The 5,044-nt window shown below is 54.0% G+C and overlaps 1 pseudogene; it reads right to left on the bottom strand.

Moving 5' to 3' along the window:
- Positions 1 to 1,846: 1,846 nt before the first annotated feature.
- LOC115616030 lies at positions 1,847 to 2,512 on the bottom strand (annotated as a pseudogene).
- Positions 2,513 to 5,044: the final 2,532 nt, after the last annotated feature.

The following is a 5,044-nucleotide window of genomic DNA, read 5'->3' as shown; positions in this document are numbered from 1 at the left end:
TGGGCTGAAAAGCATTTATATTAGAGTTATAATTTATAAAAGTAATATAGATATATAAACATTTCTATTATTATAACATATAATAATCTTAATCACATTTTATTATAAATTATTAGAAGAAGTGAGGGTTAGAGTCAGGGGTTTAGGGAACAGGGGTTTTTCTAAAGGATAGGGTTTAGGGTTAGGGGTTAGGGTTTGATTTAGGCCATGGCATCACGGCAGGGAGGGAACAAGGCCATGAGGAGTTTGGGGATACCAGTGGTGTTTTGGGAGCTCTGGGGATGTTTTAGGGTGTCCATCGGGTGTTGTGGGGGTGGTCTGGAGTTTTTTTGAGGTGTTTCAGGTAAGTTTCTGGGTGTTATGTGGGGGGTTTAGAGTGGTCCACTAGAGCAGGTTGCTCCAAGCCCCTGTGTCCAACCTGGCCTTGAACACTGCCAGAGATGGGGCAGCCACAGCTTCTCTGGGCACCCTGTGCCAGTGTCCCACCACCCTCACAGTAAAGAATTACTTCCTAATGTCTAAACTAAATCCTCCCTCTTCCAGCTTAAAGCCATTCCCCCTTGTCCTGTCACTGCACACCCTTGAAAAAATGCCCTCTCCAGATTTCTTTAGGCCCTGTTTAGGTATGGGCTTAGTAAGGTCTCTCTGGAGCCTTCTCTTCTACTGGCTGAACACCCCCAGCTCTCTCAGCCTGTCTTCATCGCAGATGTGCTCCAGCCCTTGGAGAATCTTTGCGTCCCATCAGAAGCGCATCATTGTAGGATCATAAGAGAACAGAGGTTAAAAGGGACCCAAGGAGGTCTCAAGTCCAACCTGTCAGGAACAGGGTCAGAGCAAGTGGTTCAAGGCTTGATTCAGTCTGAGTTGGAAAACCCCAAGGCCAGAGACTGCACAGCCTCTGTGGGGGACCTGATGCAGCACTTGCTTCAGCCTATGGGAACAAGGTTTCCTTACGATCTGGCTGAACCTCTGCTCCGTCACTATCCCCCATTGCCTTTTGTCCTCCCACCAGGCACCATGCTGAGGAGCCTGGCTCTGTATTCTCCATGTCTTCCTTGCTGGTACAGGCAGCTAGTCCCCAACAGTCTTCCCTTCCCGAGATCTCAGGTCCCCATCAGCCTTCCCTTCTCTGGGCTGGACAAGCCCAGCTCCCGCAGCCTCTCCCCACAGGCAACGTGCTCCAGTACCTGCCTGTCCTGAGGGCCTGTTGCTAAACGCACTCCTGCTTGCCAATATCATTCCTGGATTGCAGATCTTAAACCTGGATGAAGTATTCCAGAGCATCCCTTCCCTTATTCTCCTGCCGTGCTCCTGGTCATACAGCCTGGGATGCTGCTGTCCTGCCTTGCTGCCAGGGCACACGCTGCCTCCTGTCCAGCTCCTGCCCACACAGAACTTTCCCACGGGCTGCTCCCAGCCAGGCAGCCCCAGCCTGTGCCAGTGCAGGCGAGTCCCCTGCAGGGACACCTGTGTCCCCTGCTCTCCTCCCCAGGACACCCTGAGAGACAGGTCTGCAGCCCCTGCCATGCCATCCCATCTCCCCACACCAGCACAACAGCCCCGGACCTTGGGCTCCTCAAGAGCTCTTCCTGCTCCAGGCACACAGCAGCCACCCCAGAGCTGGAGCAGCCAGAAAGCTGATTTCATTCCCCTTCATTCCTGCTGTGTGAGGACATATCACAGAGAAGAAGTTGCCTTATATACAGTGAGATACCAACTGGCACAAAGTCTGTGTGTCAGAGAAGACAGGCAGATACTGAAGTAGCAGAGGCTGAATAATGACATGTCTTTGAAGACAACATCATCACAAGAGCAATTGTAAAGCAGGAAACACAGACATGGCCTGTCATGACCAACACTGGGAGCCCTTTGCAGAGGAAAGCAGGCAGTGTATGGCTGCTGAAACACATCTAGTCATCAGCTTCCTCAGAGCATCTCTGAACTCCTGGTTCCTCAGGCTGTAGATGAGGGGGTTCACTGCTGGAGGCACTACCGAGTACAGAACTGACACCACCAGAGGCATGGCCAGGTCCAGGGATGGGGAGGAGAAGGAGGGGGGCTTCAGGCAGGCAAATGTGCCAGTGCTGAGAAACAGAGAGACCATGGCCAGGTGAGGGAGGCACATGGAAAAGGCTTTGTGGGTCCCTGCTCAGAGGGGATCCTCAGCACAGCCTGAAGATCTGCACATAGGACCTCACCATGAAAACAAAACACACAAATGCTAAACAGGTACCAACCACAAGAAGCCCAATTTCCCTGAGGTAGGAGCGTGAGCAGGAGAGCTTGAGGATCTGGGGGATTTCACAGAAGAACTGCTCCACAGCATTGCCTCGGCAGAGGGGTAGTGAAAATGTATTGGCTGCGTGCAGCAGAGCATTGAGAAACCCACTGCCTCAGGCAGCTGCTCCCATGTGGACACAAGCTCTGCTGCCCAGGAGGGTCCCGTAGTGCAGGGGCTTGCAGATGGCCACATAGCGGTCATAGGACATGATGGTGAGAAGAAAAAACTCAGCTAAGAGAAAAAACTCATAGAATCATAGAATCATGTTAGAATCATAGAATCATAGAGTAGTTAGGGTTGGAAAGGACCTTAAGATCATCTAGTTCCAACCTTCCTGCCATGGGCAGGGACACTTCGCGCTAAACCATGTCGCCCAAGGCTCTGTCCAGCCTGGCCTTGAGCACCGTCAGGGATGGACCGTTCACAACTTCCTTGGGCAACCCATTCCAGTGCCTAACCACCCTCACAGTCAAGAACTTCTTCCTTATATCTAATCTAAATTTCCCCTGTTTAAGTTTGTACCTGTTACCCCTTGTCCTATCACTACAGTCCCTAACGAAGAGTCCCTCCCCAGCATCCTTGTAAGGCCCCTTCAGATAGTGGAAGGCTGCTATGAGGTCCCCACACAGCCTTCTCTTCTCCAGGCTGAACAGCCCCAACTTTCTCACCCTGTCTTCATAAAGGAGGTGCTCCAGCCCGTTTACCATCCTTGTGGCAGAGAAAAAAAGAGAACGAAAAAAACCTGGGCAGCACAACTTGTGTAGGAGATGGCCCTGATGTTTCAGAGGGAACTGGCCATGGATCTGGGGACAGTGGTGGTGCTGGTCACAGACTGTGCTGGTGATGATGAGGCCACTGCCCAGGAGCGCAGCCAGGGAGGTTCCCAGGAAGAGCCAGAAGTGCCAGAGCTGCAGCTCCTGCATGTCTGCGAATGGCAGGAGGAGGAACTGGGTGATGGTGTTGCCGTTGGACATCTGCCACTGGGCGTGGGGCACTGTCATAGGAGAAAAAGGCAGTGACAGGTTAGGGGAGACTTTTCAGGACAAAAATCCAAACTGTTTCCCATAGACCTTCAACCTGCTGCACACAGACCATCTTTTCTTTTCAACGAGACGTTCCTTCAGATCCATGGCTGGAGCCCTGTTAGGTGCTGGCCATGTGTGCAGTGAAGAGCAGAGCATCTGCCCATGGGCTCTTGATCCATCACTCGTACTCTGCAGAAGTGGGAGGGGCAGGGACCAGTCCTGGTGCTCAACTTTGTCCTACAGAGCCCCTGCTAACGCAGAAGGGTGTCAGCATCTGCACTCCCAGTACTAAGGAACGGGAATGGCACAGGCACTTGACCAGTTCCAGAGGTTTGGCAGTTCCCAGCATCTCCCCTGGGCCTGGCTGAGAGAGGCCCGGCAGAGCAGCCGGCTCTCAGGACAGCGTTCCCCTGCCCCAGCTGTGCAGCCACCTCCCAGCACCAGCACTGCCGGGCAGCTGCTCCCAGCCCCGGTGCTCTGCAGAGGGCACTGGGCACGTGGCTGCAGAGTGGCACCACAGCTCTGCGGGAGCTCTGCCTGCAGGGGAGGGGGGCCATGCTTTGGACCCCCGGCCCTGAGGTCAGAGCTGTGCTATCTGGGAGAGGAGCCAAGGGGGCTTGCTCACAGGAAGGGCTCTGCTTACAAGGGCTCACACGGATAGTTTTGGATTCTCCCTGCCACAGCAGTTCTGGGTTTACTTTTCTCCTGTTCCCAGATCATATCCCTGCTACCTGGAGATTTTCCTGCTGGGTGGTGTTTCCCTCTCCCATGTCTTTCCCTGTGAGTGCTCACAGACTTCATGTGAACCTCTCTGCACTCACCTTAGTCCTCCAGAAAGCTGCCCGTTTAAGGGAACTGCCTGGGCAGGTACTGTGATGCCTGATCCTGGTGCTGTCCATGGGCAGAGGAGAGGCTGAAGGCACATCAAGATGCACGCATCAGACCTGCTGGTCACCCAAAATTACACGTCAGGAGTCTCAGAGACTTGTTCAAGCATGAGAGCTCCTTTTCATTTCTACCCCCAAATTCATTACAAATAGGAAACTGAGAACACAGGCTCAGAAAAGCTCCTTGTCTTTATAGCAACCCCTGCCTTGAGCTTCCCCTTAGAAAGTCCCCTTGGAAATGTCCTGGGCTGATCTGGAGCTGTGAGTAACCCTGACCCACGCAGCACCCTCTCTACATCAGCAGTGCCCTTCAGCTGCCCTGCTGGGGTCAATCCTTCCCCCAAAGCTTCTCCTTCAGCACTGTGGGGAGCACCCAGGCAGGCTGAGTGCTGACCCTGGCAGGTGGCAGAGTACCTGCCCCAGCACACAGCCCCTGGGGTGCAGGGACCCTGCTCGCAAGGACAGCACTGGGCACCCCTGGCTGCACACCCACATTCACACCCTGCAGCCAGCCCCGGGACAAGGGACCTGTCTTGCCCTGTGCCTCGCATGGTGCACAGGGAAGCCCTGCTCTGGAGCAAGTCCTCCGGTTCCCCAACAGAAAAGCCTGGAGAGGAAACCCTTAATGGTCCCATCAGTCATGGAGTGCACCAGCTCTACAAGATCCATCCAGGATACTCATCTTAATTTCCCTGCTGCCAGAGACTTACTGTGTCAACAGCTGTGAAGATTTCTCTGTGAATGTGCTCAGCTCTGTCCATCCACTCCAGACTGCCTTTAACCTCGCTCTGCCGGCTCCTGTGCCTTCGGTGCCTGCAGGCAGTGCCCCAGCCCTGCTCCTGGGCAGAGCT

The sequence above is a fragment of the Strigops habroptila genome, chromosome 12, assembly GCF_004027225.2.
Source record: "Strigops habroptila isolate Jane chromosome 12, bStrHab1.2.pri, whole genome shotgun sequence".
Classification (NCBI taxonomy): domain Eukaryota; kingdom Metazoa; phylum Chordata; class Aves; order Psittaciformes; family Psittacidae; genus Strigops; species Strigops habroptila.
This window is presented reverse-complemented; position numbering and strand designations above follow the sequence as displayed.